The 12,101-nt window shown below is 42.3% G+C and overlaps 1 non-coding gene across 1 annotated transcript; it reads right to left on the bottom strand.

Annotated features, from left to right (window-relative positions):
* Positions 1-6,486: 6,486 nt before the first annotated feature.
* On the bottom strand, positions 6,487-6,559 carry TRNAK-UUU (transfer RNA lysine (anticodon UUU)). The gene has a single exon. It is a non-coding gene; the product is annotated as a tRNA-Lys (tRNA).
* Between the last annotated feature and the right edge of the window lie 5,542 nt (positions 6,560-12,101).

Here is a 12,101-nt window from a genome sequence, read left to right as displayed (position 1 = left end):
AAACTATGAAACATATTATTGTTAGCTATAATCATCCTACAATGGTAGAGAACACTAGAATGTGTTCCTCCTCTCGGTAGTCTTGTATCCTTTAACAAGCATCTCCAAATCCTCCCCTCCCTACTATCTTTCCCAGTCTTTAGTATCCTGTTCTACCTATTGCTTCTATGAGGTCAACTTTAAAAAATTCCATATATGAGTGAAAACATATCTTTAACTTGCTGTTCCTGGTTATTTTGTTTAACATAATGTCTTCCAGTTTCATCCATGTTTCTGTGAATGACAAGATTTTCTTATTTTTAAAGGCTGAATAGTATTCTATTGTGTGTATATATACCACATTTTCTTTATCCACCTATTTGTTCTCAAATACCTAGTTTGATTCCAAATCTTGGCTATTGTGACTAGTGCTACAATAAACATGGGGATGCAGTTGTCTTTTCAATGTAGTGATTTTCTTTCCTTTAGATAAATGCCCATTAATGGCATTGCTGGGTTATATGGCTGTTCTATTTGTAGTTTTTTTAAGGAACCTCTATTCTGTTCTCCATAGTGGCTATGCTAGTTTACATTCCCACCAACAGTGTATAAGCATTCTCTTCTCTCAGAATCTTGCCAGTATTTGTTGTTGTTTTTTTTTTTGTCTTTTTGATAACAGCCATCCTAACTGGGGTGAGATGATAACTCTTTGCGGTTTTGATTTGCATCTCCATGATGATTAGATATGTTGAGCATTTTTTCATATGCCTGTTGGCCATATATATACCTTCTTTTGAGAAACGTCTGTTCAGGTCATTTGTTCATTTTAAAATCAGATTATTCGAGTGTGTACTGCTTGGGTGATGGGCGCACCAAAATCTCAGAAATCACCACTAAAGAATTTATTCATGAAACCAAATACCTCCTATCCCTCAAAAACCTATGGAAATAAAAAATTTTTAAAAGTAAGAACCAGTTTTAAAATGGTAAAAAAAAATTAAATTAAAAAATCAGTTTTTTTTTTTGGTTGAAATGTTTGAGTTTCTTTTATATGCTGAACACTAATCCTCTGTCAGATAGGTAGTTTGTGCAAATATTTTCTCCCATTCTGTAGGTTGTCTTTTCACTCTGTTGACTGTTTCCTTTGCTGCACAGAAGCTTTTTAGTTTGATATAATCTCATTTGTTTATTTTTGCTTCTATTGCCTGTGCTGCTGCTTCTTTTTTTAGGGTTCAAAATGATGTGTCTTTTAAAATTTTAAATTTATTTTTAATTTAATTTTTATTGAGGTAAAATGTACATATAAGATTTACCATTTTTTTTTTTACCATGTTAAGTATACAGTTCAGTGGTAATAATTATATTTATATTCTTTTTTCTTCCCTTCATCTTCTCCACGACTCTACTATTCCCAGCCTCTGGTAACCACCAATCTACTATCTTTATAAGAGCTACATTTTTAGGTCCCACATAGGAGTGAGAACATGTGATATTTGTCTTTTCATGCCTGGCTTATTTCTCTTAATATAATGTCCTCCAGCTCCATCCATGCTGTTGCAAAGGACATGATCTCATTGCTTCTTATGGTTGGATAGTATTCCATGTTGTATATGTACAACCTTTTCTTTACCCAGTCCAGTACTGATGGGCACTGAGTTGATTTCATGTTATTGCTATTGTGAATAGTGCTGTGAGGAACATATGAGCCAGCACCATTTATTGAAAAAAACTGTTCTTTTCTTATTGTATGTTATTAGTGTCTTTGTTGAAGATGAGTTGGCTATAAATGTTTGGATTTATATCTGGATTCTCCATTCTGTTCAGTTGGTCTATGTTTCTTTTTTTTATGTCAGTATCATGCTGTTTTGATCACTATAGCTTTGTAGTAAATGTTGGAAAGAAGTTTGATTTTATTTTTTTAAAAAGCAGGTTTATCTTTAATTGGTCTTTTGTATTTTTTTAGTGTAAATTTTGTTTATTGTTTTCCCTTATATTTATTATTTCATTTCTTCTACTAATTTGGGTTTGGCTTGTTCTTACTTTTCGAGGTTTTTTGTTTTTTTTGTTTTTTTTTTTTTTTTTGAGACAAAATCTCACTCTATCTCCCAGGCTGGACTGCGATAGCCCTATCTTGGCTCACTGCAACCTCCACCTCCCAGGTTCAAGCAATTCTCCCACTTCAGCCTCCCAAGTAAATGGGATTACAGGCACCTGCCACCACACCCAGCTAAGTTTTGTATTTTTAGTAGAGATGGGGTTTTGTCATGTTGGCCAGGCTGGTCTCCAACTCCTCACCTCAGGTGATCTGCCCACCTTGGCCTCCCAAAGTGCTGGGATTACAGGCATGAGCCACCACACCCGGCCTTGTTTCTATTTTCATTTATTTCAAGAAATTTGTTTCAGCCCCAGTGCTGGAGTGGTGCGGTGGCTACTGACCCCCCGAGCAGGTACACTCCAGCAATGACTCTAGCTTCAAGATGGTGCCATGCTGCAGCGGCTTGGCTCACAGTGGGTGGGTGAGGTAATCAGTGGCAATTCAGCTGTGTGAATTCTGGCAGCTCTCAAAACTGGGTCAGGGCTTGTGAGAACTCTGGGATTCTTTTGTTGTAAGGACTGCAGGTAAAGTGTCAATGGGGTCTGGTGGGGATCCCCTCTTATCTTTTCCTCACAATGGGAAGTCCTTCCTGACTCTGGAAAGATCTGATCTGGTATTGGGTGATGGGACTGCAGAGGATGGGTGCCTCCATGCTGCCCTCCTGGACTTCCACTCACAACAGGTGTGCCTCCACTCCCCCACTGCACTTCAGCATGCTCCCTTCGACACTCCAGTCACACCTTAGTAATTTCTTCATTGTCTTAGTCCTTTCTTGTGTGGAGGCCTCTCAAAGTGCTGGGATGACAGACATAAGCACCACATTCAGCCTTTTCTAGTTTTTTGAGGTGTATGATTAGGTTGTTTATTTGAAACCTTTCTAGCTTATTGATGTAGGCATTTTTTATATAATCTTGCCTCTTAGTACTGCTTAGTGCCAGACATTTCTAGTCAACCATCTTTCTGATGTCACTTCAGTTATTTTTTCATAAACATATTTTATTTCCTACATGATACCATTGAAAGTCATTGTCAAATGCTTTGATAAAATCTGTTTAAGTTCAGTGACCCTGTCAGTGAAAAAGTCAAGGTTAGTCTGACATGTCATGCTCTTGGTGCACCAGTTTTAGTTCTGAGTTATCATCATTTCCTCCTTTTAGCATTTCTTTTTTGATTTTTTAGTATTTTCATAGTTTTGGGGGCACATGTGGTTTTTGGTTACATGGATAAGTTCTTAGTGGTGATTTCTGAAATTTTAGTGCCCCTGTCACCTGAGCAGTGTACACTGGATCCAATATGTCTTCTCTTATCCTTCACCCTCTCCTGTCAGTATTTCTAAATAGCCATGTAAATGTCCCTTCTTTGATTTTGTCTATGTTTTTCTGAAAATTTTCCTACTTTCTACAACAGAATATTTTACCACGTGAAAATGAAAATATTACTGAGCCTCAAAACTTTTCAGTTTATGGTTCTATATAATTTGACCTGTGAGAAGAACTCATACAATTTTCAGATATCATTTCAAGAGGAGAAATTTATAACTAATGTTTTTAAGTAAGAAATTGATACTTTAGAGTGAATGTTTATAAAGAAAGGAGGATAAAGGCACAAAATTATAATATATGTAAAATTCCCCTGAATAAATTGCATTCTAACTAAATATTGGAGCTGTATTATATTGTGAGCTTATGTAATAATTATAAACTTTCTGGAGGAATATATATTGTTAAAATGAATTATTACTGTATCTTGGTGATACATTTTAGTTATTCACACAAAAACAACCATAGGACTGGAACTTTAAAGTGTATGAGAATCTATTCCCAGTCCTACATGGAATAATGTTATCAATACTTGGGGTGAATGAAGGTGAGTTGGTGGTACCCATTAAATATCAAGGTTAGGAGTGGTGGCTGGAAAATCAACCCTGGTGGAAGTTTAGGAATACCACGGTTCAATTATGTACATTTCTGTCTGTGAGTTATGGAGCAATAAGACTTAAAACAAGACTTAGGCTGGGCGCGGTGGCTGACGCCTATAATCCCAACACTTTGGGAGGCCGAGGTGGGCGGATCATCTGAGGTCGGGAGTTCGAGACCAGCCTGATAAACATGGAGAAACCCCGTCTCTACCAAAAACACAAAATTAGCTGGGCGTGGTGGCGCATGCCTGTAATCCCAGCTGCTCAGTAAGGCTGAGGCAGGAAAATTGCTTGAACCTTGGATGTGGAGGTTGCGGTGAGTCGAGATGGCGCCACTGCACTCCAGCCTGGGCGACGAGAGCGAAACTTGGTCTCAAAAAAAAAGAAAAAAAGAAAAAAAGACTTAAAACAAGTCTTTGATAAGACTCAAAACAAAATGGAGCAATGACTTAAAATAAGGGATACATTGTATAGAAATGAAGAGATATAATTTAATACTATCTCATTAAAGTCAGTGGGGTTCAGTGGAAACAGCCCAGGTAGGGGAATCAGAGGTCTCAGGTCTGTGTTCTGGCTCTGTTACTTACTAGCTGTGTGTCTTTGCACAAATTATTTGATTCCCATACGCTTCAGGTCTTCCCCCTATAAAATTCAGATACAAATTCTTACCCTGCCTACCTCCCAGGGGATTATTAGCAGCATATGGAATAACACATTTTAAAACATTTATAAATATCAGAATGTTATGGAATAACAAACATAGGGCTTTATTTTTATTTTGAAAGTTATGTGGTTGAAAAAGTGTCAACCAGCACCCTTCTGGGTTTCTTGTTTTTTTTTTTAGGTGCTTGGGAAACCTAAACCCAAAGGACTGACACTAAATCGAATTAGGAAATTAAATTTGTTCCAAAAAATTATACTGTATTACAAAGTTCTATCACTAGTACTATGGCAAAGTACTGTTTATCATATTAGCCTCTCTATAAATGTATACAATTACTCATCTCTTTTTCTCTTTTCTTCTAGAGTTCTCGAAGTGTGGTCCCTGTACCCATAGCATCAGCACCACCTGAGAACTTGTAAAAAAATGCAAAGTTAGAAACTCTGGGGGTTTCTCCAATTTTTCTTTTTTCTGAGATGGGGGTCTCTCTCTGTCGCCCAGGTTGGAGTGCAGTGGCACGATCTCAACTCACTGTAGCCTCCAGCTCCCGGGTTCAAGCAATTCTCCTGCCTCAGCCTCCCAAGTAGCTGGGACTACAGGCACGTGCCACCATGCCCGGGTAACTTTTGTAGAGAAGGGTTTCACCATGTTGGCCAGGCTGGTCTTGAACTCCTGACCCCAGGTGATCTGCCCACCTCGGCCTCCCAAAGTACTGAGACTACAGGAGTGAGCCACTGGGCTCGGCCTGTTTCTCTGTTTGTTTTAACAAACTCTCTAGGTAATTCTGCTGCACAACACAATTTGAGAATTATCATTCTAAAGAAATCCTAACTTACGTGACATAGACCTCTAAACAAATGTAATCTTTAATTACTTTAATTAAAAATGTATCGACTGGATACACACAAACATAAAGATGGGAATAATAGATTTCAAATTCTGAGATTCCAAAAAGGGGGAGGGAGGGAGTAAGGATTGAAAAGCTACTTGGGTGATGGAATCATTAGAAGCCCAAACCTCAGCATCATGTAATATACTCATGTAAGAAACCTGCACGTGTACTCCCGAATCTAAAATTTTTTAAATGTATTGATTAACTGTTAAATGCCATGTGTTCTGTATATGAACCTTTGTATTTAGTTTTCTTTTTAAACTTTTAATTTAAACATTTTAATTTATTTTAATTTTAAAATTATTTTAGGTTTTTAATGAAACACATAATAATTGTACATATTTATGGGAAATGTGATGATTTGATACATATATATCGCATAATAATCAAATCAGGGTAATTAGCATATCCATCACTTAAAACATTTATCATTTGTTTGTGTTGGGAACATTCAAAATCCTCTTTTCTAGGTAGTTCGATATATAATACTTTATTGTTGACCATACTGTTACCCTACCGTGCAACAGAACACCAAAATATGTGATATTATTACCCTGCTGTGCAATAGAACACCAAAACTTATTCTAATTGCAACTTTGTACCCATTGACCAACTTTTTTTTTTCTTTTCTTTTCTTTTTAAGAAGGAGTTTCACTCTTTTTGCCTAAGCTGGAGTGCAATGGCATGATCTAGGCTAACTGCAACCTCCGCTTGCCTCTAATTTTTCTTATTTTATTTTTTTTAAGATGGAGTTTCACTCTTTTTGCCTAAGCTGGAGTGCAATGGTGTGATCTCGGCTAAGTGCAACCTCCGCTCGCCTCCCGGAGTGCAATGGTGTGATCTCGGCTAAGTGCAACCTCCGCTCGCCTCCCGGAGTGCAATGGTGTGATCTCGGCTAAGTGCAACCTCCGCTCGCCTCCCGGCCTAAAAAGAAACACCATCGCCTGAACAGGGACTTGAACCCTAGACCCTCAGATTAAAAGTCTGATGCTCTACCAACTGAGCTATCCAGGCTACGCGTTGCTCAGTTTCTCCCCATTCTCCCTTTCCCCTAACCTCCCTGCCTCTGGTGGCCACTGTCGTACTCACTACTTCTACGAGACCAACTCTCTAGATTCCCGTGAGTGAGATCGTGCTGTATTTGTGTTTCTGTGTTTGGCTTATTTCACTTAACATAATGCCCTCCAGATTCATCCATGTTGTTGCAAATGACAGGATTCCATTCTCTTTTATGGCTGAATAGTATTCCACTGTGTATATATACCACATTTTCTTTTTCTTTGTTTTTGAGACGGAGTTTCGCTCTTATTGCCCAGGCTGGAATGCCATGGCATGATCTCGGCTCACCGCCACCTCCATCTCCTGGGTTCAAGCGATTCTCCTGCCTCAGCCATCTGAGTAGCTGGGATTACAGGCATGTGCCATCACGCCCGGCTAATTTTATATTTTTAGTAGAGATGGGGTTTATCCATGTTGGGCAGGCTGATCTCGAACTCCTGATCTCAGGTGATCCGCCCGCCTCAGCCTCCCAAAGTGTTGGGATTACAGGCATGAGCCACTGCGCCCTGCCATATACCACATTTTCTTTAACCATTCATCCGTTATTGAACACTTAGCTTGATTCTATATCTTGGCTATTGTAAATAATGCTGCAATAAACATGAAAGTACAGTTACCTTTTCAACGTACTGTTTTCATTTCATACCTAGTAGGCTGGGAGCGGCAGCTCATGCCTGCAATCCCAGCGCTTTGGGAGGCCGAGGCGGGCGGATCATGAGGTCAGGAGTTCAAGACCAGCCTGACCAATATGGTGAAACCCCGTTTCTACTAAAAATACAAAAATTAGCCAGGCGTGGTGATGCATGCCTGTAATCTCAGCTACTCGGGAGGCTGAGGCAGGGGAATGGCTTGAACCCAGGAGGCGGAGGTTACAGTAAGCCAAGATCATGCTACTGCACTCCAGTCTGGGCAGCAGAGTGAGACCCTATCTCAAAAACAACAACAACAACAACAAAAAAAAACTATGTATCTACATATATCTATATATATAGTGGGATTGCTGGATCATATGGTAGTTCTATTTTTAATTTTTGGTAGAACCTCCATATTATTTTCCAGAATGGCTGTAATGGTTCTTTTTTCTCCACATCCTCAACAATAATTTGGTCTTTTTGATAATAGCCATTTGAAATGGAGTGAGGTGATATCTCATTGTGGTTTTGATTTGCATTTCCCTAATTAATGATGTTAAGCATTTTTCCATATGTCTGTTAGCCATCTGTATGTTTCCTTTTGAAAAAATATCTATTAAATATTTTTACCCATTTGCTTTTTTTTGAGCCAGAGTCTCACTCCGTTGCCTATGCTGGGAAGCAGTGCCAAGAACATGACTCACTGCAGTCTAGACCTCCTGGGTTCAAGCGATTCTGCCACTTGAGTCCCCCAAGTAGTTGGGACTACAGGCATCTACACCATGCCTGACTAATTTTTGTAGCGACGGGGTTTCATATGTTGCCCAGGCTGGTCTTGAGCTCTTGGGCTCCAGTGATTCAACTGTCTTGCCTCCCAAAGTGCTGGGATTACAGGTGTGAGCCCAGCCATTTTGCCCATGTTTAAATAGCATGATGATGATTATTTTGCCTTTGAGTTGAGTTCCTTATCTATTCCAGATATTAACCCCATGTAAGATGTATAGTATGCAAATATTTTCTCCCATTTTATAGGTTGTCTTTTCCCTCTGTTGTTTTCTTTGCTTGCTTTTTAGCTTGATATGATTCCATTTGTTTATTTTTGCTTTCGATCCTTCTGCTTTTGAGGTCTTATCTAAAAAATCATGAAAACACATTGCCCAGTTTAATGTCATGAGTGTTTCTCCTATGTTTTCTTCTACTAGTTTTTTTTTGTTTTTGTTTTCGGAGATGGAGTCTCGCTCTGTTACCCAAGCTAAAGTGCAGTGGTGCAATCTTGGCTCACTACAACCTCCAGTTCCTGGTTTCAAGTGATTCTCCTGCCTCAGCATCCCGAGTAGCTAGGATTACAGACATGTGCCACCACTCCTGGCTAATTTTTGTATTTTTAGTAGAGATGGAGTTTCACCATGTTGGCCAGGCTCGTCTCGAACTCCTGACCTCAGGTGATCCTCTTGTGTCTGGAATTGGTGGGTTCTTGGTCTCGCTGACTTCAAGAATGAAGCCGCAGACCCTCGCAGTGAGTGTTACAGTTCTTAAAGATGGTGTGTCTGGAGTTTGTTCCTTCAGATGTTCAGATGTGTCCGGAGTTTCTTCTTTCTGGTGGGTTCCTGGTCTCGCTGGCTTCAGCAGTGAAGCTGCAGACCTTTGCGGTGAGTGTTATAGCTCATAAAGGCAGTGCAGACCCAAACAGTGAGCAGCAGCAAGATTTATTGCTAAGAGCGAAAGAAGAAAGCTTCCACAACTTGGAACAGGACCAAACAGGTTGCTGCTGCTGGCGCGTGTGGCCTGCTTTTATTCCCTTATCTGGCCCCACCTACATTCTGCTGATTGGTCCATTTTACAGAGAGCTGATTGGTCCATTTTGACAGAGTGCTGATTGGTGTGTTTACAATCCTTTAGCTAGACCCAGAGTGCTGATTGGCGCGTTTACAATCCTTTAGCTAGACACAGAGTGCCAAATGGTGCCTTCACAATCCTTTAGCTAGACACAAAAGTTCTCCAAGTCCCCAGTAGATTAGCTAGACCCAGAGCACTGATTGGTGTGTTTACAATCCTTTAGCTAGACACAGAGTGCTGAATGGTGCGTTCACAATCCTATAGCTAGACACAGAGTGCTGAATGGCACGTTTACATTCCTTTAGCTAGACACAAAAGTTCTCCAAGTCCCCACCAGATTAGCTAGACACAGAGGGCTGATTGGTGCATCTACAAGCCTTTAGCTAGACAGAGAATGCTGATTGGTACGTTTACAATCCTTTAGCTAGACAGAAAAGTTCTCCAAGTCCCCACCCGACCCAGAAGCCCAGCCGGCTTCACCTCTCAATGGCACTTGCAGTGGGACTTTGCGGCACCTAGCCCCGGCTCTCCAGCAGCCCAAAGGGAGCTCGTCCCCCTGATCAAGCCCATCGGGCGCCGGCCGCCGTGCGAAGTGCGGCCCGCTGAGCCCGCGCCCACCCAGAAACCGCGCTGGCTGGTGAGTGCGGCACGCAGCTCCGGCTCCCGCTCGCGCCTCCCACTCCACACCTCCCCGCCAGCAGATGGAGCCGGCTTCGGCCTCGGCCAGCCCCAGAGAGGGGCCCCCACAGCGCAGCGGCGGGTGGAAGGCTCCTCGAGGGCCGCCAGAGCAGACGCTGAGGAGGGGCAGAGAGCGAGTGATGGCTGCTAGCACGTTGTCACCTCTCACCCTCACCTCAGCTTCCTGAAGTGCTGGTATTACATGCATGAGCCACTGTACCTGGCCATCTTCTACTAGTTTTATAGTGTAAGATTTTGTGTTTAAGTCTTTAATCCAGATGATCATGCCACTGTACTATGGCCTGGGCGACACAGCAAGATCTTGTTTTTAAAATAAATAAAATGAAGAGGACCCTCTGAAGGAAGCAGATTGCTCCCACAGGATCTGGGAGACACCCCAAATACTGTAAGTGCCTAAACTGTGGAGGTGGGAAAGGGAGATTCTCAGCCACCAAACACACACCCCAAATGGGGAAACCGAAAGTCTAGTTTACACAAGAAGATTCTGAACTTACCTGGAGCTGAGTCAGTTTAGAGAGCCAAGCAACATACGAGGGTAGAGGAAGCAGTGGGAAAGGCCCTGGGAGCTCTCTGGGTCCCCAGAGAGACCATTCCTGCCTGGCATCACAGGGATCCTTTGGGAGGGTGGCCAGAGGCGTGGGGGAAAATGCCACAGGGAGAAGGGAATCTACAGCTGAACTTTGTAACAATTTGAACTGGTTGAGAAGCCTCCTGGCCAGAACTCGGGGAGGGCGTGAATCCGGCAGGCAGACCCCACAGGTGGGGGAAGAATTAAAGCCCTACTTTCCTTTACAGCTGGGAGGCAGGTGGCCTGGGGTAAGTTCTCAGTCCTGCTTGACCGCTGCCTGGAAACAGACTCAGTGCTGTTAGGGGTGGCATGGCGGGAGTGAGACTGGCCCTTCAGATTGAGTCGGAGCTGGGTGAGGCCTGTGACTGCCAGCTTCCCCCACTTCCCTGACAACCTGCATGACTCAGCAGAGGCAGCCATAATCCTCCTAGGTACATAACTCCATTGACCTGGAACCCTCTCCTCTATTTCCTACAGCAGCTGCAGCAAGACCCACCCAAGGAGAGAGTCTGAGCTCAAAGACACCTAGCCCTGCTCCCACCTAATGGTCCTTCCCTACCCACTCTGGGCACAGAACACAAAGGGCATATATTCTTGAGAGTTCTAGGGCCTTGACTTTCATGCGCGTCCAGGTGAAGAGACCACCAAACAGGCTTTGTGTGAGCAATAAAGCATTTAATCACCTGGGTGCAGGCGGGCTGAGTCCGAAAAGAGAGTTAGTGAAGGGAGATAAGTGTGGGGCCGTTTTATAGGATTTGGGTAGATAAAGGAAAATTACAGTCAAAGGGGATTTGTTCTCTGGCGGGCAGGAGTGGGGGTCGCAAGGTGCTCAGTGAGGGAGATTTTGAGCCAGGATGAGCCAGGAAAAGGACTTTCACAAGGTAATGTCATCAGTTAAGGCAAGGACCGGCCATTTTCACTTCTTTTGTGGTGGAATGTCATCAGTTAAGGCAGGGCAGGGCATTTTCACTTCTTTAGTGATTCTTCAGTTACTTCAAGCCATCTGGGCGTATGTGTGCAAGTCACAGGGGATGTGCTGGCTTGGCTTGGGCTCAGAGGCCTGACATTCTTGTCTTCTTATATTAATAAGAAAAATAAAACAAAATAGTGTTGAAGTGTTGGGGCGGCGAAAATTTTTGGGGGGTGGTATGGAGAGAGAGAATGGGCAATGTTTCTCAGGGCTGCTTCAAGCGGGATTAGGGGCGGCGTGGGAACCTAGATTGGGAGAGATTAAGCTGAAGGGAGATCTTGTGGTAAGGGGTGATATTGTGGGGTTGTTAGAAGAAACATTTGTCGTATAGAATGATTGGTGATGGCCTGGATATGGTTTTGGATGAATTGAGAAACTAAACAGAAGATACAAGGTCAGAATAAAAGAAGGAGAAAAATGGGTATTAAAGGACTAAGAATTGGGAGGACCCAGGACATCCAATTAGAGAGTGCCCAAGGGGGTTCTGCATAATTACTTGCTTGGTTGGCAAGTTTTTGGGCTCTATCCTTGAGTTTTTTTATGTTGTCATACACCAGGCCAGATTGATTTAGGTAAAAACAACACTCTTCATTTAAGAATATACAGAGTCCTCCTTTTTCAGCAGTGAGTAAGTTAAGGCCTCAGCAGTTTTGGAGGACAACTGCAGCTAAAGAGTCAACTTGGGCCTGGAGGACTGATGAAGTTTGTGATATGTCTGTGATGCTAGCAGAGAAGTCATTAGACAGGCTACAGAAGGTCGTGACAGAGGTTGAAATGCCTGCTATTCCAGTA

Source organism: Gorilla gorilla, chromosome 9 (genome assembly GCF_029281585.2).
Source record: "Gorilla gorilla gorilla isolate KB3781 chromosome 9, NHGRI_mGorGor1-v2.1_pri, whole genome shotgun sequence".
Lineage (NCBI taxonomy): Eukaryota > Metazoa > Chordata > Mammalia > Primates > Hominidae > Gorilla > Gorilla gorilla.
Note: the sequence above shows the minus strand (reverse complement) of the source record. Positions and strands in the feature narration are given on the sequence as shown.